We start from the raw sequence: 25324 nt of genomic DNA, 5'->3' as shown, positions 1-25324 counted from the left end.
CATGGAACTGTTACCAACCTTCACTTTCTCCGGTCTTTTAATATAACAACCCCCAGGCTCTGCCACTCAATTCACATAAATCCTCCCTGTCACAGCGGTGGAACATTGCCTAACAAAGGCAACTTCACATTGCTTTGGGACCTAAATCTCCACATAAATGACGTGGAATGTGAAGGTTCCAAAAACTTCACACTGGGCCTAGAAGCAATTCAGCTAACACAACGAGTCAAAGGCCCCACTCAAGCAAGGCCATTTACTAGAGCCAATATTTCCAAACATACATAGAATGATCAAGGAGATACCGAAGAGATCCAATAATAATTGAATACCCTTACAATTATGTAACAGAAGTATCAAAGCCCGTCACCTCACCAGCCCAAATACAGATACAACTGGGCTAAGTTGGACGCTGAAATATGGCAGAACATATTAACCAACTCCATCTCTGATATGACTGGAGATATTATAAGCAGGTTCACTAGTTTCATTGTATGCATGCTAACCGCCTTAAACAACCTAGCATCTCTTGGGCAGCAAAAAGCTTAACAAGTATGAGAAAGGGCTCTGTGGTTCTCATCTGAACTTTTAGAATTAAAAAAAAGTCAAAAAAATGTGAAATAGCATGGGGGATCGTACAACAGACAAGGATATTTACAAGAAAGAGGTTTAAAATAATTCCTTTCCGCCATTATGTATTCAAGAACCAACTACTTTGCCTACAAGATTGATAAGGCAGCAAATTCCTCTAAGGAACTGTTCGATCTGGTGAGCTGCCTGACTAAACCGGCAATTAGTAATCAGGTCCTCCACCATCAGACTCCTGTTGTAACATGTTAGCCACCTTTTTTCTATAAAAAGTCAATGTGTCCACTGTTCTGTTTTTAGTCAGGGGATGTGTCCACATCCTAATAAAATGTTCTCCAGTTTGGGGCACACCACCTTATTTTAATTCACCACTTCACACTTTTGTGTTTTGCACTGCTCTTTATCTTCTCAGTGGTCGACTACCCAGTTGTTCACTGTGTTTTGCAAAGTGAATGTGGGTGTGATCCAGCCCAGTACCTTTGGAATGGTGATCTCTATGATCAAGAGATATACCACACCCTTAGCTCGTTGACCAAATGATATTACTGATCACAACGAGAAGTTGATGGTTATCCAGATCACTTAAGGGCGGATCCTCACCACTTATCACGGTATTGTTCTATTCCCTGCTTTGAGTTCTCTATTGTAGCTGTTTGTGCGATGTAGGCAACACTTTACCTTAGTTACCATACTCCGGGAAAATGCTGGAAGCATTTGTTAACGAACAGTTGGTAAAATATCTGGAAAGTAACGATCTACTTGACTCCTCACAGTCGGGTTTCCGTGCCGCCCATAGCACGGAAACAGTACTGGTCGAGGTCGCTGATAACATTAGGCTTGCTTTGGACAAACGTCAATCTTCCATTCTTGTCCTTTTAGACCTGTCGGCGGCCTTTGACACCATCTCCCATCAGATCTTGACGCAAAGGCTATGGGAGTTTTGTGTCAGAGGGCAGGTATTGGAATGGTTTAACAGCTACCTATCCAATCGGACGACCTCAATACAAGTAGGCAAGACCATGGCCAGTACTCGGCCGGTCAAAAGGGGTGTGCCACAGGGCTCTATTTTGAGCCCCACGCTTTTTAACATTTATATGGCCCCCCTGGCCAAAGTGATCAGAGCGTTCGGCTTTGATGTTCTATCTTATGCCGATGACACGCAAATTATGGTCACGCTTGGCCCTGATGTTAATGAGACCAAAGGGCATTTTAAAAACTGTCTGATAGAGGTAAGAAACTGGATGGGCCAAAATCACCTGCAGCTTAACAGCAGTAAGTCAGGGGTCATGCTATTTGGTAAAGCGAGTGAACATTGGACCCAGGACTGGTGGCCGTCAGAGCTGGGGGAGTGCCCTGCCCCTAAAGAATCAGTTCGCAACTTAGGTTTCTACATGGATAACATGTTATCCATGAAAGAGCAAGTGAACCACACGGTTGGCACCTGTTTCGGAATTATGCGTAGTCTGCGCAGGGTCTTTAAATGGATACCAGCCGAGGCCAGTAAGACTTTGGTACAGGGCCTGATCATAAACAGACTAGACTATGGCAATTCGCTACTTCTTGCCGTAAATGATTGCCATATCAGGAAACTGCAGGTTCTGCAGAACACGGCGGCTCGTCTGGTCTTAGACCGTCCCCGAAGAACTCCTTCATTGCCGTGTTTAAAAACCTTACATTGGCTCCCTGTAAAAAAACGGATCACGTTTAAAACATTATGCTTGGTTCATAAACATTTGTATGGACGGGGCCCAAAATACTGGACCAAGAAACTTACACGGTATGTGCCTAGCAGGCAGTTGAGATCGAGCATCAAGCTACTGCTCACACCATTTAAAGCTCAAACTGCCAGAAATGGAGGGCGTGCCTTCTCTTTTTTGGCGCCATCCCTCTGGAAAGAACTGCCTTTGAGCCTCCGTAAAATCTCTGAACACAGCAGTTTTCGCAAAATATTGAAAACCTGGCTTTTTTGCTAAAATTTCACCGCTTACCCCTCTGTCAGAACCGTCTGCATGCGCCGTGAGACTCTTTTAGATGTGATATGCGCGCAATACAAGTGTCCTGACTTGACTTGACATGACTAACTAGTCTGCCATGGTATAGGCATATAGACCCCTGGTTCAGTGTGTTATTTAAATAAAAAGTCAATAACATCCTCCTTACTCTGAGTGAGAAGGGGTAAAAGAAGTCATGAAAATGCCTGCGCGGCAACACGAATAACTGAACATGCAAGAGATGACCCAGGAAGGCACGCAAGAGATCCTCAAATCTGTTAAATCAGGTTCCCAAATAGACCCTCCCCCTCTGGATATCATCCGTAAAGTTGGCAAGGCAGTTACTGGCATGTTGACTGAAATGTTTAATCTGTCACTGGAATTGGAGTGTCCCAGCAGAATGCAAACTTGCAATTGTCAGGCCACTACTAAAAAAACACATCAGCCGATCCTTCTAAATGCGAAATTACCGCCCCATCTCTCTGGGTATGTAGCGCGCTATATAAATTCTTTGACTTGACTTGACTTGACATACCAGGACCGAGCAAGATACTAGAAAAATGTATCAACAAGAAACTCTCCCTTTATATGAAAACACATGATATCTTGCATCCCTCTCAGGCTGGTTTCAAACCGAGGGGCTGCACAGAAACCGCCCTGTTAGCTGCCACAGGGGATTAAAAACCATTCTGGATCAAGGGGGGGACCGCAGCTCAGATACTATTGGATCTGAGGATGTCGTTTGACACCATTTCCCACCTGGCGTTAATCAAAGGACTGGAGGAAACAGGTGTAGCCAGAACAGCACTCAAATTGCTTACCTCCTTCCTTCAAAACTGAATATTTCAAGTCTGTGAGAAAGCCACTAAATTGGATGTCACCTAATTGACGGAGATCATAAAGGTTCACGGCTTCACCTCAATTTCTTAGGCAGATGATACACAGTACATCATCTCTCTCTACTCACAAATCAACAAAAACTCAACTCTATTAAATCATTGATTCAAACATGTTGTAGAGTGGATGGCAGCAAGCAGTCTAAAACGGAATGGGGTATAAACAGAGGTGATGGTGGAAGGAAACAACCCCACAAGGTGGATGGAGATGAATTGGCTAGCCGGTCTGGGCAGCCAACCCACCCTAAAATAAGAGGTAAAGAGCATGGGCTTCCGGCTTGATGACAAGTTCACCATGACAACTCCAGCTAAAAAAAAGTACCAGCGTTCTGGCATGCTCAGAACATTGAGGAAGCTTCTGAAATAACTACCTGAACCATCATGCAGAATAGTGGTGCAAGGATTAGTCATCTCACGCCTTGATTATGGGAACTCTCTATATCTGGGAAGTCCCAAAGGCTGTCATATAAAGATGACTGGCTATCCAGATTGCAGCTGCTCGTATACCATGAAAAATCCCCAAACATCAGTCTGCTGCTTCGACACTGGCAAGCCTGCATTGCCTAACAGTGAGCAAAAGAATGCATGTTAAAGCACTCTGCTTAGCTCATCGAACAATGTATAAAAAGGGTCTAGTGTTAAATCAGAGACTTCTTTCACCCTACAAAACTACAAGAGCATCTGTTTACAGTACCCAGTATAAAGAGGAGTCGAAGTGGAGGAACTTCCTTCGTACTTTTAACCCATAAGCTCTGGAACGCGCTACCACAACATATTAGGAAAAAAGAGTCTGAACCTAAGATTAGGAAATTGCTAACAACCGTCCTGTTGAACTAATCAAATACTTCAGACAGCTCCTGCGGTTGGCTTAGCACTGGAAGGCCCTCCTGGGTAGCCATGCGCTTTCAGAAAACCTCACAAATAGAATAGAATAGAATAGAATAGAATAGAATAGAATAGAATAGAATAGAATAGAAGACAATAGAATAGAATAGAATAGAATAGAATAGAATAGAATAGAATAGAAGACAATAGAATAGAATAGAATAGAATAGAATAGAATAGAATAGAATAGAATAGTGTGTGCTAGTTCATAACATGACTGCGCTGCTTTGACTGCCTGTTTGTAATCTATACCAATGTTTCCTACTCACAGAACAACTTCCAGTGTGAGACAAAATGTAGTGCACAGTACCTTGCCAATGACAAGAGAGAACCTCTATAGCCCCCAGAAAGTATAAGACTCTTATAGTCTGTTGAATGTTAAGGAAGGGTGGACTTCATCAGTGGTTGGTGGTGCTAAGAGCCTGCTCAGGTGCAGGTCATTGTCGCCACATGTTCTAATGAGGCTATAAACAGTTTATTGAAGAGATACACATACCTGTCCCATGTCAACCTTCAAGTGATTGCCTTTCAATCACCTCATCACATTTCATGTACAGATAAACTGAACCACAGAGGATTGTCATTCAATTTATTTGACATTCTCTGCTTCCTCTTCCATTGAACTTGTCTCTGCTGATGTGTAAAACTTGCATTTCGATTGAATCAAATCTTGTATTATCTTTCACCTATTCATTTCTCACATCCTGAATTTCTTCATTTTATGATAAAGCAAGATCCCCCTCTTAAACCTGTATCACTTTGAGTGCACTAATATTGTTGGTCTTTCTTGAACTTGGTTGGCCGTTGGTATTGTCTTCTTACATTTCTCTTCATTTGGGGCTTAACTCTGCTGTCTTTATTCAACTTTGAAAACAAATTCTTTACTATCTTCCTATCTTTTCTAGTCACATTTATCAATTACGTTGACTCCTTTCTTTACTTTGTTTGTCTCAAATTATTATTGGAGACACATATTTAATCTTCCATTTATTCTTAGTCCATGTACGTCGCAGCCTACCAGATAGTGCATCTGCGTGTTATGTGAAAAACATCTTGAAAAGCTTCAGAAAGTTGACCAGGGAATGCACAATGGCTATCGCTTTCCATTGGCTTGGCGGTTTGTGACTCATTTCTTCTGGCTTTCCATTTGCTAGCTTTATTTGCTTTAGGCTCCCGAGCTCAAGCTTGCACCTCCACATGCAAAAGCCATGTTTACAGTATTTTTCCATGAACTTGTTTTCTGTAATAAACAGGACTGTAAATCTTGCTCTTATCTTGTCACATTTGCTGGGCATTCAAAGACCGAGGTCAAATGATAAGCTGTGCCTTCGAAGGAGCCTGTTGTTCTTCTGCTAACTTCATAGTGAAAGCATTTACAAGAAAGAGGAATGCAGCATACTTTCTCCATGGACGCTACTTGTGCCCTTTTTAAAAAATTTATTTTGAGACTTAGCCATCTCAAAAGTTATCTCGTTTTACAGCTGCACAAAACATTTGCCTTTGATTTGTGGGGCATTAAGTTCTCCAATCACGGGGGCGTGGCTTGCACCCAAAGACAATGGCAGCAGTTTCGTGACTCTCCTGCGACGACAGGGACGCGGACGGAACGAAACCAGCTAATTTCTGCACGCACCCGTTTTCAATCGTGAGGCATGCAATGAGAATATCTGCGGCATTAGAAGACAGCCCTTTTGTTGTTTTTCTCGGCCGGTGGAGGAAGTTGTGGTGCAATTATCTTGCGCGTAGCTCCGACGAGCTTGCGGCCGCCATCTTTTTGATTTTGGTGCCACTGACGGAGGTATCTGTAATGCGGCACCTTACTGCCACGACTCGTTTTCTGAAGTTTCTGCTCAGTAACGACTTTGTCGGACTTCCAGTTATTGCAGGTACAATGGGCTGCCTTGGAACATGTTGGTCGTTTTTCCTTCATGATTGTGCTGCAGTGCTCTTCTGCTGAATATGTGTCCAGCATTTTGTATTTCTGCTGCATGAAGTTTCTTCTCTTTGTGCTGCCTTCTAATTCAACACTGTGGTAGATGAGCACTGTTTACCAGCACTCCTCAGATGTATTTTCACCTTGTTCTTCCTTGTGCTGCTCTCTTATGAAACTGCGCTCTACCATAAAATAAGCGCTGGAAACATATCTCTCTCAAGCTTTTGACTGAATCTTTGTCACATCGTACTTCACTTCTAATGTGACGATATTTGGCTCAATGAATGTCTTTTTCATACTAATTTTGTCATGCTCTCTATTTGACCGGCACCAGCAGTATTCTTTATTTTTCCCTCTTCCAATCAAATGTATGTGGTGGTCATAGCATACTTTTGAAGGTGCTTATTGTTATTGTTGCATTCATGGTGATATGCACATGTTAACAGAACACTTTATTTCATTATATAATTCAGTTATATTTTATGCTATGCTTTCGTTAAGGAGTTCTTTTTTTTGTTCATTGCAATTTGTTATGTAATTCCTGTTGTTCTATGTACATGAGCTGCTTTCTTCAGGTTTATGGGCAGGATATCTAAAAATTTATCATTATCTGCACCTTCGCCTTTTAGATTTTTGATTCATATTAGCTCACGCTATAATTGCTTATCCATGGAGGACTCAACCATTTCCTCACCTAAAGGTGCATCGACAGCTCACACTACTTTGGGTTCCAATATCACTAAAGTCTCAACGAAAAGACTGAAAAAAGACCCTCCTTCGCCACCCAAACAATCTACTTCTGTTACAATGGACTTTTAGAAGAGATTAGAGCCTTACACCCATTTTTGGAAGAAACCACATCTACTCTTCAGATTCTTTCTAATAAATGGTCAAATATAGATCAACGAGTCACTACATTAGAGCAGAACTTTGACTCCTTTTCTTCCTCTGCTTCCTTTTTCGCGCAGTTTCTCAGCTAGACTGACCACCACGAAGATTCGGAACCGGGTGCTGGACGGCTCTATCGTACCTCGCAACCTAACTTGGTTCATCCAGTGACACCTATTATAGTGTCCACCCGGAGAACTATGTATTACTTTCCCGTGAATTGACCAATATACGTACTGGAGGATAACTCATTTGAAAGCAAACTTTGCGTCAGCACTGAGTTTATGTTTCATGCAGACTAGCATCCACTTGTAAATAGAAAACGCGTGGACCTTTTCATTTTTTAGACAGCTTTAATTCAATACTCAAGAATTAGGTCTGCCCTTTGTGGGACATCACACTGAAGTTCCATTGACATTCAAAATTCCATTTTGCCCTGAGGAAGCCCGATTTGGGCGAAACGCGTTGGCTGTCATCTCTGTCAAGATTGTGTTTGAAGACTGCAATAAAAATCTCTTGAAGAATAACCTGAAGGACCGCCACTTTCTTCTTTTTTGTGAACATATATGAATACCCTTTTGAAAATCACTTGATATATGCACTGTACGGTATACTGTTGCCTCTCTGTTCTCTATTTTAGACTCTATTTGTTCACAGGTTTCCATACTCCAGAAACAAAATTGAGAATTTGGAATACAGAAACAGGAGGAATAATCTTCGTATTTATGGTCTTCCTGAAGGAACAGAAGATTCGGATCCGCTTACTTTTTTCAAATCCTTTCTTCCAAAACTTCTTTAGTTACCTGAGAGCACTACTTTGAACATCCAGCGAGTTCACAGACTGGGGCCACCATTGGATCTAACATCCTCTTCACCAGCACAAAAGCCAAGAGGCGTGATCTTGTATTTTCCTGAATACACTGACCTATTAAAGATTCTGTCAGCAGCTAAGGCAATTAACCGTATAACTTGGCCAGGAAGTTATTTATTCTTTTCTCAAGATTACCCCAAACCGACTGCTGATCAATGCAAGGAGTTTTTAGCATTACGACCACAATTCCGCTCAATAGGCGCAAGATACGGTCTTTTTCAACCCTGCCTATTTAAAGTGACCATCAAAAAGAAAACCACTACCTTTGAAGATCCGATAAAGTTGAAGAGTTTCCTATACTCTTACCACACCGACACAATGGAGACTAACTCTTTATTTAGTTCTACCTAGACAGTTTATGGACTCTGTTATGGTTACAATATTTTCATGATCTTTGCATTGGTTTTTGATCCAATTATTATCAATTAATATGTTAACAGCAGATAACCTATATTGTTCTTCTTCTCATTGTATTTACTTCTTTTTCTCCTAACAGGTTGAATCTGTGTGCTTTCCCTTCCTTATGTTTTGAAGTCTATTCGTTCTGCCCTCCTTCCCGCCTTCCCTTGTGGGTCTTGGACACGTCATTGTTCCATGTGGCCCTCCATCCCTCCACCTCTCACATGTCTTGGATTATGTGTAAGTCTTTTTTCTCAATTATTTTTGATCTCTTTTATGCCATCTTTTCTTCTATTTTTCTATTTCTTTCTTTGCGTACTTTATTTTATTACTTACCTTCCTCATTTCTTCTCTATATTTTGCAATTTTCTTTTCCCTCTCCGAGGTTGTTACTTCACTATACTCCCTTTCTTTCATGCTTTCCTGGTTCAATTGTTTCATTTTATGTACAGTTGGTTTGATGTCAATCATAGTCTATTTATTTTAAGTTATCCTCATCCAGATTTTTCATATTTTTTCAGTTTTAGTCTATGCCTTTAAAACTTGTTTCTTGGAATGTCAGAGGTTTACATTCGCCTATTAAACGACAGAGGGTTTTGACCCATTTGGCTAAACTGGAGGCAGATGTTGCATGCATACAAGAATCTCAATTAACACTTAACTACTGACGAATCTGAGAAATTAAAAAGAGGATGGGTGGGGGATGTTCTTTTTTCCCCAGGTGGTGGCAAGCGTAATGGAGTTATTGTTCTTTTCCGTAAATCCCTTTCCCTTAAAATCCTATCACTTTGCACAGACCAAGCAGGTAGATGGATATTTGTTAAATTTATGGTTGATAATGTTCCGGTCACATTATTAAATATCTATTCACCCACACTTGGTGATCCCTCGTTCTGGACTTCTTTAGCTCAACAAATCACACAATGTTATGATGACAATTTTATTCTTGCAGGCAACTGTATTGACATTTTGGACCCATTTTTTGGATCGTAACTCCTCAGTTCCATTTACACCTCATAAATCTCACAAACTATTTACACACACCATTAAACAACATAAGCTCATAGACGCTTGGAGACTTTGTAATCCTACTTTAAGAGAATCCTCCTTTTACTCACCAGCACATCATACTCAGTCATGTTTAGATTATATTTTTGTATCTCATAATATTTCTCAATCATCAACGAAAGCAGACATTGATACTATTCTGATTTCTGATCATGCCCCTGTTGCCATACACCTTGATGTCTTACATAAACCCAAATTGCTTAGCAAATGGCATTTTAACAATGCCCTTCTGTTAGACCCAGTCTTTACATGATTGCTGTCCCCCCTCTGTCTTTCGCGACATCTGCCTGTCCATACCGGACTGCATCTTGCCTTTATTAAACGCCTCATTGGAGGCAGGAGTAGTACCTAATCATTCAAGGAGGCTGTCCCTGTGCCCTTACTGAAGAAGCCTGGAGTTGACCCGGATGATCTCGCCAACTATCGGCCTATCTCCCTCTTGCCCTACCTATCCAAACTCCATGAGGCACATGTTACTAGCTGCCTATCTGAATTCATCGAGCGTTCCAACTTTCTCGAACCTAATCAGGCTGGGTTCAGACCAGCCCATTCCATCCAGGCTGTGATCTTGGCAGTCATGGATACGCTTAGGGCTAATGCCGATAAAGGGACATCACAGGCGCTTGTTTTATTGGATCTGTCGGCTGCGTTCGACACGGTGGACCACAACATCCTTATCCACCGTGCCGAGCAAGCCGGCATCCGAGGCCTGGCCTCAGCCTGGCTCAAATCCTTCTTGTCGGGCGGAATGCAGGCGGTCCGGCTTGGTCCCTTCACAGCCGCACAGGTCCCATCCATCTGCGGAGTGCCTCAGGGATCGTCCCTGTCCCCTCTGCTTTTTAATCTCTATCTTCAGCCGCTCATTTTTTCCTTGAAGAGGTGGAATATCACCGTATTCAACTATGCAGACGATCTGCAAATCATTTTCCAGCTTAACACCCCCAATGCAGCCCTCGATTGTCAAGCAGTGATGCTACACATCCAACATTGGATGAACTCCCACCAGCTTAAATTGAACCCGGGGAAGACAGAGTTAATCCTTTCAGGAAACAGTCTCACTCACTGGGGCCCACAGTTCTGGCCAACTGAGCTCGGCTCCCTGCCCGTCCCGGCTAAGTCAGCAAAGAGCCTCGGGGTCATAATTAACTCGGAACTCTCTCTTAAGCCTCAGGTTGGCGCGGTTGTGTCATCATGTATGCTTCAGCTCAGAAAAATTAGGAAAGTTTCCCATCTCCTGACACCAGAGGCCCTGATACAAGTCCTGATTGCCCTGGTGCTCTCCCGCCTGGATTTTTCAAACTCCCTGTACTATGGCCTACCTAAATTCCTCCTTATTAGGCTCCAGATTGTACTGAACCAAGCGGCAAGGCTGGCCTATAAAACCCCAAAGTGGCAATCCGCGAGACCACTGCTTCACAGACTCCACTGGTTGCCGGTGGAGCAGAGGACTGCATTTAAGATCGGCTGCCTGACCTTCAAAGCTGTGTTCGGGACCTCAAATCACTGGTCATTCCTTACCGTCCGGTACGCAATCTTCGTTCCTCCCATCGCCTTTTGCTAGCTGTCCCTGCTACCAAACTAAAAAAAAACGGCGGTCGCAGATTTGCCTACCTTGCCCCCGCCTTCTGGAACCAGTAACCTCTCCCTCTTAAATCTGCCAATTCCCTTCTGGCTTACAGAAAACTCCTGAAAACTCACCTCTTCACACAGACTGGCTAGACCCCCGTCTCTTCATCTCATTGGCACTCAGCCAGCGCCAGGAAACCCTCCGGTGTCAGTGCGCTATACAAGAATCCCCTAAGATAAGATAAGATAAGATACATCATCCTTTACCTCTTTTTTTCATGAATATTTCACTATTAATCAAACGGATGGCATGTCCTTTCCTGTAATTTGGGATGGCTTTAAGGCTTCAGCTAGAGATTTTATTATTCATTTTTATTCCAACAAATGTAAAAATGCACAGCAAACGACCAATGTTTTATTAGCCAAAATTAAGAAATTAGAACACGCCTATTATTCCTCCAAATCTAAGACCTGCTTATCTAAGCTCCTAAAAATGTAATTTCAATTTAAGCAAGATACTACAATGCTTCAAATTATTTACTGAAATCTAGCACAAAATGTTCTGGTGGTCAGAATAAAGCCAGGAAACTATTGACTAACTATCTAAAAGTTAAACCACACAAGCTTAATATAGAATCCCTTTTTGGTAATGATAACCCGTTAAAATTTAAGGATGAAGAGATCTTAAATGAATTTCTTCAATTTTATAAAACATTATATACGTCTGAAACCCTCTCTTCTGGACACTCTATCTCATAATTCCTTTCCAAAATTCATTATTCATCTGTTACGCGCCCAGATCTCTCCCTATTGGAATCCGATCTTACACAGAAAGAACTTCATGCCGCTTTAAAAGTTCTCAAAATGGATAAGGCCCCTGGACCGGATGGTCTCACTGTAGAATTTGTCATTCATTTTGCTTCTTTATTGATTGCCAAGTTACATACCCTTATACTCACCTTTTTGAAGTCTGGAGCATCTACTGGATCCTTTTCTGATGCTCTTATTTGCCTCATACCTAAAGACGGTAAAGATCCTCAACACTCTAAAAAGTATAGACCTATCTCCCTAATCAATATTGACTATAACATTTTTTCAAAAGCTTGGGCATTACGTTTGGAATCTCAGATGCCCGATTTGCTGGAGACTGAACAAAAGGGTTTTGTTAAAGGGAGACTTATTACGGACAATACTTGTTTATTTTTTTATATCCTCTCCAAAACCTCACATGTTTCTCATTCTCTTGCAGCCAATGCTTTGGATGCAGAAAAAGCATTCAACAGAGTTGAATGACCTTATCTTTTTTGTACACTTCAGTGGTTTGGTTTTCGTCCAAAACCTGTTGCTCTAATTTCTATTTTTTACTCCAATCCGAGAGCAGCTGTTACAGCGAACAGTGGAATTTCCTCTTATTTTAACCTTGCCAGGGGAGTTCAACAAGGTTGTCCTCTTTTCCTGTTTTTTTTAATATTGGCTTAGAACCTTTCTTACTCCAGATCCGTCAAAACAATAATATTCACGGCTTCACTTTTAAAGAGACCAGCAAAAAAATGGCGGACTATGCTGATGATGTGCTTTTATTTCTTTCGCAGCCTCAAACTTCTCTCCCTGCCTTTCTGGAAGAAGTGGAATCCTTTGCGTCTGTCTCTGGTTACAAATTGAACAAAGACAAGTGTGAAATTTTACCCTTGACATAATATACTTTTCGTGCTGATTTTCTACTTCAGGCTTCTCATGGAGCCCCCAATTTATTAAATATTTTGGTTTACACTTTACTCCATCCCTAGCTGGGACAATATTACGATGGATGGAAAATTGGGTACAAGGAATATCTTCTTTAACAACTAAATGGCATCCCTTATACTTGTACTGGTGGGGTCATCTGGATACCATAAAAATGATGCTTTCCCCCATAGTCCTGTATACAATTTCTAACATTCCACTCTTGATTCCTCTCAAGTATAAAAAAAAAAATAGAATTCAATCTTATCTTCTTTTTTATGGGAAACAAGAAATCACGTATGTCCATCCACAACTTGATTCGTCCAAAATCGGAAGGTGGGACGAACTTCCCTGATTTTCCTCTTTACCATAAATCCTTCGGTGAGTAGCCAAAATATCGAAATTAAAATATCGACATACAGTAATATCGATGTTTTAATTTCGATGGTACAGAATATCGATGAGCAATAATATCAATGGACAGATTATCGACTTTAAGGTAAGTAATATAGATGGTTTTAATATCTAAGTTAGTAATATCGATATCAAATATATCGATGTTACTAATATCGAAATTTTGTTTAGTGTTATGTATTTTATATGTTTGTTAAACATGTTTTTTAATGTATTTTTTAGAAATTAGTAATTTTGTTTACATTTTGCGTTTTAGTATTAGAGCGGGTTGTGAGTTTATAGGGGAATAGGGAAGTAATTTAATTATAATTAATTAATTATTATGTTTTTAATATTATTGATTAATAATAATTGTTAATTAATAGTTAATTAATAATTAATTATTATTAACTAGTTAATTAAATTAATTAAAGTTAATATATTAATATTTTTTATGTTTTGTTATTGTTAATTAATAATTAATTGGTAATTAATTATTATTAAGTGAATAAATGATAATTACATATATGTGATTTATTTATGTGTAGTGGGTTGTGTGTTTATAGGGGAATAGGGTGTGAAATAATTAAATTGAATTAATTAAAGAGATTGTATTTATTTATTGGTATTTATTATTAATGACTTGTTAATTATTAATTAGTAATTCGTTTTTTAAATTATTTGATAATTTTAAATAATTTATTAATAAATATTGTTTATTCTTATTGTAAATTAATTTATTGTGAATTAATTATTAATTGGTCAATAAATATTAATTGGTAATTAATATTTGTCAATTAGTTAATTTATTATTACATTAATTTATTAATATTAATTGTTATTAATTGATTAATTGATATTTAGATTAATTGTGTTTTTTTTGTATGTGTAGTGTGTTGTGTATTGCAGGGGAGTAGTGTGGTAAGTAATTTTTTGTTATTTAAGAAAATATTAATTATAAATATTTGGTATTTAGTAATATATGTTTGTAAATAAAATATTACATCTTTTTTTGTATAAAAAATATGTAATTGATAAGTATGTTAATATAACCCCTACGCTATCCTGCGCTTTCCCTACTATTGCACCCTCTGGAGTGGGAATAGTAATTTTTACCCCCACGCTATCCAACGCTTTCCCTACTATTGCACCCTCTGGAGTGGTAATAGTAATTTTTACCCCTACGCTATCCAACCCTTTCTCCACTGTTGCACTCACTGGAGTGGGAATAGTAATTTTTACCCCCACGCTATCCAACGCTTTCCCTACTGATGCAATATGTGGAGTAAGTATTTATATTAATTTATATGTAGAGTTTTTATTTTATGTTAAATGTATATGTATTAGTTATTATTTTTTAAATATGTTTTAATGTTTATATCTATAATATTTTTAATTATATGTATTTTTTAATTATTTTTACATTATTAGTAATACATTTAAAAAAACAATATTTTTTACTTCGATATTTTTGTACTACGATATTTTTTTCTGATATTTTTGTACTTACCTTTATGTAGATACAACTTCGATATTTTTGATGTCGATATTTTTGCTTCGATATTTTTGTATGTCTATATTTTGTCTTTCGATCTTATGTCATACATCCAAATCCTTCATATTAACTCAGTTGTCACGTTGGCTCCCTGATCCTTCCATACCTTGTCCTCTTTGGACTACTTTAGAACGATCTTTCATTTCTCCTTTTTCCTTTCAGGAATATTTATCCTTTACACGCAAACCACAATCTGTGTCCACTCCCATCCTTAAACATACTTCCAAAATGATCCCAACAGTTTCTTTCCCATCCTTTCTTAATTCTCCCATATGGCACAACATCCACATTTTAATTAATAATAAACCTTTATTCTGGAAATCTTGGAGACAACGAGGGCTGATTTGGGTAAATCAATTATACAGTCGGGATTTGATTATGCCCTTTGCACAGGCTCGTACTGTCTTTGGCTTCCCTTCATCTTTCTGTTCTAAATATTCTCTCTTAACACAAGCTCTCCAATCTGCCCACCTACAATACAAGATACCCCCTCCTAACAGCTCTTCTGAATCTGTCCATGCAGATAAACTACACTCTTTATTACTTCATAACTCTAAGGCTTCTAATATATATACATTTTTACATACTTTACCTATTCCAAGGGACAAAACTAAGACAGAATTATTGTGGTAAAAGGAATTCGAACACCTTATGGTCTGTGGATTTTTGGGATAAAATTTGGCTTAAAGTTAGGAAATCTTCTAGGGCCGCAAACACCACGCAACCTCTCTTTTTTATATATAACAGACTGCTGTTGTCTCCTCTTGATCTCAATACATATAACTCCGATGTTTCACATAATCGTTGGTCTTGTTCGCTACCACATGCTAATTTATTTCATTTGCTTTTTACATGCAAATTTGTTCGCACTTTTTGGGAAAGGGTGTGGGCACAACTCAATTTGATTTTTCACTCCAACCATCCTTTCTCTATTTTACAAATATTTTTGGGTAGTCTATCTTCTATTTGGGAACATTCTGACACCATTGTAAACATAATTGACCTATTATTAGCAGTAGCCTTCCAAAAAATAACTAAGAACTGGAAAGATTTCACTAAACATTCATATCAAGCATGGTGGTATGCTATCTGTTACAATCATAGGCTAGACACCACATTTGTGTACCCATCACATTTGGCATCCAAGCGTATAGACTTATGGACACCAGTCATATTATTTATTGATGCTAGTGCTAAATCCTTTGCCACCCGTACTCCTCTGCAGCAAGAAGTCACTAAACCTCCATGACTTCCATTATGTTATTCTATAGTTCTGTTTGTACTTCATTATATATAGCATAGCATATCATATGGTTATGTTGACTGTATATGACATATTTGATTGTTTTGTTTCATACCCTGGTTATTCTTCCAATCCAACTGGTACATTATGTATAATCTTATTATGTTCATTGTTCTTGTATTCTGTACATTATTGTACTCCCTTATCCTAATAAACTTATTTTTAACTTGAAGTTCTCCAATCGCATTGTTAGGGTGGATGGAGCATCAATGTGTCTAAAATCATGTTTGAAAACTATTACAAAAAAGATTCTTGCACTGATTTAGTCTGATGTACTAGTACTACTAAGATGAAACAGTTCTGCATGTGAATAAAATACATTAATGGAATTTTTGCAGAGACTTTTTCATATTTAACCTGTTTTTTGCAGAATATCTTTACAAATGAAGGTAGCCCAAACTAAACCTGGAATAGTGCTATATTTTACTACTAAAGAAGCAGTCATGAGTGCTCTTTCCTTGCAGACACTATGGTAATGATTTGAATGGTGCAACAGGAGCAGTGCAACAGGGTCCAAAAGATCTAAGAAACCCACTGAACACCAGGTATTGCTATATTTGACTACCAAACAAGCAGTTAGATTGATGACCAATTAACTTGCAAGCAGGAGGGTCATGACTTGAATGCTGTATCATGTTCAGATGCACAGGGGCAAAAAGTTCTAAGAAACCCACTTTAAACAGATTATTGCTATATTGTACTACTAGCTCCAACTTGTAACCAGTTGTGGCAGATATCTCTTTGCTCCCTAGCAACTGTCTGTCGTTCCAGTGCTCCCTGTGGTGCAGTGTGATCACCGCCTACTCCACTTCCGCTGCCTCTGCTTCCCGACCCTTCCTCTCTCCTCTACGGGCATCTTCTCTCGCAGGCTTCCTCTTCTCCTTACCTAGGACACTGCCACACATTAAAAGTGTAAGGATCACCTTTTTTTCACATAACGGGCAGCTTATATAAAAAGCACTCAAAAATTCCACAAAGTATTTCAGCGCCTGTTATATTGCATACACATTTTATTGCACTAGGGAGATTACATGATTTGGCCAGGATCACAGAATATTGAGCTGATGTCGAGACTCAAAACCAGTTCCAGAAGTTGGCAGCTCTTTCTGTTACTTCACATGTTTATTATAGTCATCTGTAACATGAACAAAAAACATTGACAAAGACAATAGATTTTGCATATGAGTAACCTATTGGCTTCGCCAATGCTTGTTCTTTAGTATTACATATAATACAATATTGAAAAACATTTCTTCAGGATATGCACTATACAAAAACGTCTACAATTGATTTTTCTAAAATGTCCATGTAGAAGAGCAACCTAGGCCTTTCAAAGGGTGCACATAAATTACTTGCCTCTTAGTTCACCATTGGCATTGTCAGGGTGGGTGGAAGTGTGAGCATTTCAAAATTCATGTCTACCATTACGATGAAACAGTTCTGCATCAGAGTGACTTTTTCATATTGCACACGCTTTTTGTAAAATATCTTTACAAATGAAGGTGGCCCAAAGGTTAACTATCCAGGGCACCCTAATTACTTACTTCTTTCACATAAGTTAACTTGTAAATAAATGTTTGCCCCTTTTGAACAGCAGGCCACATGCAAAGGTCAGGAGTGCACTTGCAGCCCCCAGCCTATAGGTCTACAGAAACGTTATAGAATAGATTATACAGTAGCGCTGGCTACAGTGCGACATAGCTGCAAGTAAAAAAAAGAGACGCATAATGCAGTCAATGCTGACTGTCATAAAGCTTTTTATCTTTACTTTCAGCCATTTGCAACATGGCTAAAAACATTGGCAAATACAATAGTTCTTGCGTAAACAAGATCTATTGGCTTTGCTAATCTTTGTTTCCTCTTATGAACTCTTTCTGTTTCATTTTTCGTCCTTCCCCCTTTGCTGCGGGACATCCTGAACCTTATCTTTTACTGACCCTCTCCGCTTCTTTGCCTCATTTTCATTCATTCTTTCACTGGTCCACTTTCTCTTTCAAATTACTCTCTATTATGCCACACTGCCTCCTCACCATTCCATGCAATATTCCAACATTTCCTCACAATAGTTTTCTTCACCTAATCTTGCCTTTTTTTATTCAGTAAATTTTTATTGAAATGTTCAATATTTCAAGTACAATATGCTTAGTCCAACATTTTGACAATACTACAAATGAAAATTTGAAAACTAAAATGAAATGTATACGGAGGACTATTTAATATCTTCCATGTCTTAGATCATACACATGGTCATAATACATTTGGCTTCATTGACTGTGTAGGCACATACCCTTTCTAGACTATGGGCTTGTTTTAGATCTTGGTGGATCTGATCCTGTCATCACGTTTTCAACAGTTTCACCGCCCGCCTACTTGGCGTTCTGCCTGCTCTATTCAAATGTCAGTGGGTCCATGGATGAAAGACGGCTGGAGTGCCGCTGACTCTGCCAGGAACTTTCTCCTGCATCAACGATGTCATAGGCAAAAGCGGCTCTCGGTAGGAGTCCAGACAATATTACCGCCAGGCCAATCATGATGTGTCTGTCTGTCGAAGAAACTATTGCAGGTATACCTCTTATTTTGAGTTGGTGGAATCAAAGGAAATGAGGTAGCAACTGACCCTCTTTTCTGTTTCCTACATCGGTTTGCATCTTGAACCCCATTGTTCAGGTCTTCCCTTTGCTGTTACTACATGGTCACGGCAATAATCAACTCCGTTGTCCCCAGGATGTAAGGTAAGCTTCTTTTACACTTGTCTTACTATGAATAGTGTGTTGTCAATTGCTTTAATCTTGTGTATTTTTACATTGCTCTTACAGACTGCGTAAGTGTACATTTTACAAATTATCAAGGTAAAATGAACACACCTGTATTTTGGCACTCAAAAAACATGTATGTTTTTGTGGTGGTTGTGAGTGTTGTGCTTGTGGGTGTGCATTCAGTGGTGTGTGTGTGTTGTTTGTGTGCTATGCAATATGTAAGAAAAGGGGCATACCAAATTACCTACATATAGTTTAGAAACAAACACAAGAGGGACCTGCCCATCAATGGCTTGAATCCTTCTTGACTGACTGGACGCAGAGGGTACAGTTAGGTTATCAGGTATCGATCACCGGTTCCCTGATATGCGGTGTTCCACAGGGTTCGGCGCTGTCACCCCTGCTTTTTAATCTATATCTTCAACTGCTGGTGGAGAGTCTGGCTCAATTGTACTGCCAGGTTTTCAATTACGCAGACGACACCCAGCTACTTGTAGGGATTAACAACTCTAGTGTTAATCAGGATTACGTACAAGAAGTTCTGCGTTTTACAGCGAGCTGGATGACTGATAATTCACTTAAAATAAATCCAGACAAGATGGAAATCTTGGCTGTTCCATACATCAACAGCCCCTGGTGTGACCCGTTTAGGCCGCGGGAACTAGGAGTTACCCCCACCCCAGTCCCAGTGGTTAGAAGTCTAGGCATCAAAATCGACGCCGACCTCTCTATGAACAATCAAGTGTCGGCAGTGGTTTGTACCTGTACAGGGATATTGAGGAACTTGCGGAAGCTTGTCCCTCTTCTCACTACTATCTCCCTCTAGGTCATTGTTTTTGCCACAATATTGTCCAGGTTGGACTACGGGAATGCCCTCTACATCGGCCTCCCCTGGAAATTATTAAGAAGACTACAGGTTGTGCAGAACGATGTGGCGCGCCTCATTTTCAATCTACATAGATGGTCTCATGCCTCCCCATTGCTTTCTAAATTACATTGGCTACCTACCAGGCAGCAAGCTTTTTTTAAGGGCCTTTTGCATTGCCCACAAGGCCATTTATGGTCAGACCCCAGCATTCATCAGGGATCGCCTGATGAGTTATACTCCTGCTCAGACTCTTCATTCCTCTGCAGCCTGCCAGCTGGTCATCCCACGGTTTTATTCGGCTCGCAAGGGTAGGATAGCTTTTTCCACTTTGATTCCACAGCTTTGGAACAATCTCCCCAGACATTTACGCAAAGAACCGGGCCTCTTTCCGTTCAGGAAAAAACTTAAGACTATCTTGTTCCTGGAGGCATTGACCACAAAATAAGCCTGCCCACACTGGCTCATACGCACTGTCTGTTGTAATTTCTTTCCTCTAGAAGCACGAAGAGACCTGATGGTGAACCAGAGCTATGTAAGAACCAATTAACATTAACATTAATATTAACATATATGTGTGTTGACACATAAATCAGTAGTTCTTACCAGTGTCCACTCCACCAGGAACTCACTCCGTCAGCAAACCACTGCTAGGACAACAGCAGCAAAACAGAGACTTCCTAATAGACTCTATGCAAACCCGCCAAACTGACAGTGACGGAGTACTGTGAGCTATCAGAGGAATACGCCTCCTCCACAACGGTGCACGGCTTACACAATGGGAAACAGTCTGTCGATGTGGACGGCGGTTCAGCCAGAACACTTCTAAATACAGTGGGTGGGATACTGGCAGTTTGGCAGAGTACTTGGATACTCCACCACGGAAGACCAACAGGAGTCCCACCAAGATCTAAATCAGGTACTATATTACAAGTAGGTGCGTGTGTAAGACCTTGATTTGTGTCAGTCCAGAACAGTGTGTAGTTCCATCTCAAAACATATTACAGTATTGAATCACGAGAACAAGAGTCCACTTTTCTGGCATAATACTAAGTGTCATTGCATGCTTAATTAGACAGTCTATGCCCCCTCTTCATACTCCCTCACAGTTTGATGCCATGCATTTTCAATGGAGATGTATGTGCGGGTGATCTGCCTCTCACTTGCTGCCCAAGTTTAAGAAATAGTTTTCAGATAAGTTCAAAGTACATCATCTGGTCATTAAGTTTGTTTATTACCCATTCACAATCAGAAACCCTAGCCATTTCCATCAATCATTCTTCACGTGGTGGTATGGAGGGCAATGCCCAATGGCACTGGATGCAGACTTTGGCACAAGCAACGGAGGTGGCCACACATCTTCATTTGTAGTTTGAGGAGAATGCTAGATGTTGTGATGGGATCATTTTGGAGACAGCAGCGGTGGAGAGCATTGTACAAACATCCAACCTAATGTGCTTGAGTGCTGGACAGTCCTAGAGCAAATGTACTGGGTCGCAGTAGCAGACTTGACTATGGCAACACACTCTACGCGGCATCACCCAGAAACACAAAAAAAACCTGCAGATTGTCCAGAACACCTCCGCCAGACTCATCCTGGACATCCCATGCCACAACCACATCACCGGCCACCTGAGAAACCTTCACTGGCAACCTGTCAACAAAAGAATCACCTTCAAGCTTCTCATGCACTTCTGCAAAGCACTCCAAAACACCGGACCTGCACACCTCAACAACCACCTCTCCTTCTACACTCCCACCAGACATCTCCGCTCCACCTAAATTGGTCTGGCCACCATCCCACCGATTCGCAAGACCAAAGCTGGAAGAAAATCCTTCTCCTATCTTGCTGTGAAGATCTGAAACTTCCTGCCTCTCCACCTCAGGTGATCACCATCACTGCAACAATTCAGGAAGAACGTCAAGACCTGGCTCTTCGACTGAACCTCTGACCCCCCCACCCTACTAAGCACCTTGAGACCCTAATGGATGAGCAGTCATGCTTTATAAGATTACTGATTGAATGATTGATTGATTGATTGATTGATTGATTGATTGATTGATTCTGTTTGCCTGCAGCACCAGCATTCACAATGTGGCAGTAAGTAGGCCGGCCTTGCATAGGTCCTGGGGAGTTCTGTACCAGTTGTGGAGGATTTTAAAGTTAGAGAATTTAAGTCTTAAGTCTTGTGTAGCCTATCATAACATTAAAAAAGTGATTTCCATTCATCATCAGAGATTTCATTTTTTAATTCTGTGTACTGGAGGGTCTTGGAGGCTGTCATAGTTGGAAACGAGTAAGTCCAGACAGAAAGGATGCTGTATGGGCCTGAAACAACACCCTTATATCCTTGAGCTTAACAATTGTTTGCTTAATAGTTAACCGAGGCAAGCTACTGGGGTCTGGGCCTAGCTTGGAATATTTGAATGTAGTGCCAGTATTGATTCTTATTTATCTGAATGTGTGCCCTCCTCTCAGGAAACTTCTGGAATCTATTATTGTCTATCTAAGGGCTTATATGTGTAATGCCACAGGCCTTTAATGTATCCCATTTAATAGGCCTATCTCCCCCTAGTATTCTGCCATTGGACCATATGGGGGCTGACAAGTGTATCCAAGGGTGTAGTTAAAGAGCTTAATGTACTTCTTTCCACTTCTGTAGTAGGCATGATAACATGGGGTTGTCTTTTAGTGGCTAGTGTGAGCCTAACTGATACAGGGCATCCAGGATGCTACCAAGCAGTGCACTCTGTATGACTATCCTAGGTGGGGGGGGGGGGGGGGGGGGGTCACAGACATTCTAACTGAAGTAAATCAACTGGTATAGGTGATACACCAGGTAGTATGTCAAGATATGAGGAAGACAAATTCCGCAGGATTTAGTATGTGCTTGTCGCTTGGAGTGGCCCCAAATTACTGATTTTATGAGGAGGTATACATGAGTACAGTTTGCTATTTTAAAGCAAATGGCTAACATTCCCATTACATAATTATATCTCAGGCATTCACTATTATTTTCTTTGCCCTGCCCACAATCAGAGGTATAAAGGGGACCATTTCTCAAAGTCTGAATGAGTTTCAATAAGTGGGGGTTGGGATTTTCAAGGCCGCTGTTGAGGAAAATGCAGAGGCCATTAGGGTCCCGCTGCTTAGGATAGGTAGATATGCAAGCCCGGGTGGTAGCTCTGGATATCGGCATTGCTTTGTATTTAGAACAGGCTTGTGCCCTGAAAATGTGGGTTAATGCTGCAGGCGCAACATCAGGGCTGCTATAGAGCTTCTTGAGTCAAACAGGGTTAAGAGAATGCCATCAGCATGCAAGAATGCCCTAGGCGGACCCTCTGCTGGTGGGATCCCTTTTAATGTGTCCATTAATTGTATGGCTTTTGCAAAGGGCTGCTGATCCAGAAAGAAAAGTAAGGGTCACACCGGACCGACCCTGCCTAGTGTCTACATTGATCGGTATGGGTCTGGAGAGAAATTCTTTGCATTTGATAGGAGCTGTCAGAGACTGGTAGAGCCATTTAACTTTGGAGATAAAGTGTCGCCCAAATCGATTTTGATTACAACATGAATCAGGGCCGTCTATTCTACAATGGCAGTTCTTTCATCAAGGCATTTGTTTGAGCCCCACAGGAGAGGGGCAAGGGCTCTGAGGTGAGTGTTGGATGAGCACCCATGGACAAACCCACTTGAGAATAATGAATAAGTGTGGGAATAACCTGTTTGAGTCTGTTTGCCACCCAGATCTTTTAAAGGGTTCTCAGACCTGCCACTTGCCAGGCCCTAACCTTCTGTTTACTTACCTGTGAGTCACCCCTAAGGTAGGCCCAAGATATTTCGTTATTTTCACTCTTGAAAGGCTTTCTGTTCCATAGGATAGAATTTGTGTTTACTTTCCCATTGGGACAAAATAGAAAAATTGAGTTTAGTAAAGATGATTTTTATAATGTGTGTTTGAAAATACCACTTTTCGAAAGTGGGTATTTTCTTGCTTAGCCATCCTGTGTGCCTCTGCTGGTTTGTGTATTGACTGTCTGGCTTTGGAGTGACAGGGGCTGTGGCTGGGGATGTGCATTTGCTGTAGACAGCCACTGGGGAGGGTGAGGTTTGTCCTGCCTTTCCCGGGTTTGTCAGGGCTTGGCTGAATAGACCTGGGCTGCATTTAGAGTAGGGGGAGGAGATTTCCTTGCACCTGAATGGGCCTGGTCTGCCTTATATAGTGGTGTCTCCACCTCCTGCCCGAAAACTGGACCAGAGAGGACACAACTGGTTTTGACTGAGCACACAGCCTTTCTGGCACAAGAGAACAAAGAGAAATGCTGTATAAATGTTGGGTCCCATAGTCCAGAACTTTAGTATACTTCTGGACTCAAGAGGAACCTCTGCCAAAAAGAAGAGCTCGAAAAGCTAAATGAGAAGTACTGCCCCTTTGCTGTGTGCTGTTTGAGGTTGGCTTGAAGTGGCTATTTCTGCCAAGGAGAGGACAAATGCTCTGCTGTGTGCTGTGTATCCTGCTTGAAGAAGATCTCCAAGGGTTTGAAGTAGAGCTTGCCTCCTGTTCTGCAATCTCAGGGACACAAAGCCTTTACCACCAGCTCCCCTGAACTTCCTTACTGCAAGTTCTGACCTGCCAAGAGGTGCCTGTTACTGAGTTGGGCCTCTGGAGTTTTTTCCTGCTGTTGGGAGCTGGAAAAGAGACACAGCTATGAGAAGTGCAATGCATCCGCACCTGTTTCTGACGCATCGCAGCTGTGCGAGAAAAATGTACACGCATCGCTATCGTGCCACTGAAGAAACCAACACAGCGCCTGCCCGCAGCTAGATAAATCGCGAATTGTGTGCACCCACCTATGATGTCCGAGTTTTCTCACCGTTTCTGATGCAGGCCCTGCTGTGCGGCTGCAAGAACCAAGGCATTGTTGAGACCGTGGCTGGAGAGACCAACGCAGCGCCGGTGCTGCTGCTGCCGCTTCAAAAATCCAACGCAACCCGATCTCCACGCACCGTACCAGGGTTCTAAATCCACAAGGATACTGGGGCCGCAGTAAGAAACCAGCTCATCACCTCCCCCCACAGTAAGAATCCAAAGCATTACCTCCCCTTCAGTAAGGAGCTGATGCATCACCTCCCCTATGTAGCAGTAAGGAACCAACGCATCACCTCCCCTGAAGTAAGGAACCGATGCATAACCTTCCCTGGGTGTAAGAAATGGATGCATCACCATCCCTGCGTCTGTTTTTGTTTATGATTGTGATCCATCCAAGGTATTTTGTGTTGAAAGTGTTGCATCTATAGTTTGCTATGGTAGAACTGTTTTACCTTCTAAAAAGTAAATTTTGATTACTGTATTGTGGATTCTTGCTCTATTGGTCTTGTTTTGTGCAGATAAATATTAATTATTTTTCTAAACTAGTCTGGTGTGCATGTGTAGTGTTTTCACTGTATTACTGTACTTGTGCCCACATGCTTTACACACTGCCTCTGAAATAAGCCTGTCTGCTTGTGCCAAGCTACCTAGGAGGTGAGCAAGGGTTATTTTAGAAGTGTTACCCTGATTAGGAAGAAGGGTCCATACTTGGACAAAGGTACAAACCATTGTCAACTAGAGACCCCCATTTATAACACCAACCAAATACAATCAATA

This window comes from Lissotriton vulgaris, chromosome 2_1 (assembly GCF_964263255.1).
Source record: "Lissotriton vulgaris chromosome 2_1, aLisVul1.2, whole genome shotgun sequence".
Taxonomy (NCBI): domain Eukaryota; kingdom Metazoa; phylum Chordata; class Amphibia; order Caudata; family Salamandridae; genus Lissotriton; species Lissotriton vulgaris.
The sequence above is the reverse complement of the archived record's forward strand: the minus strand, read 5'-3'. Positions refer to the sequence as shown.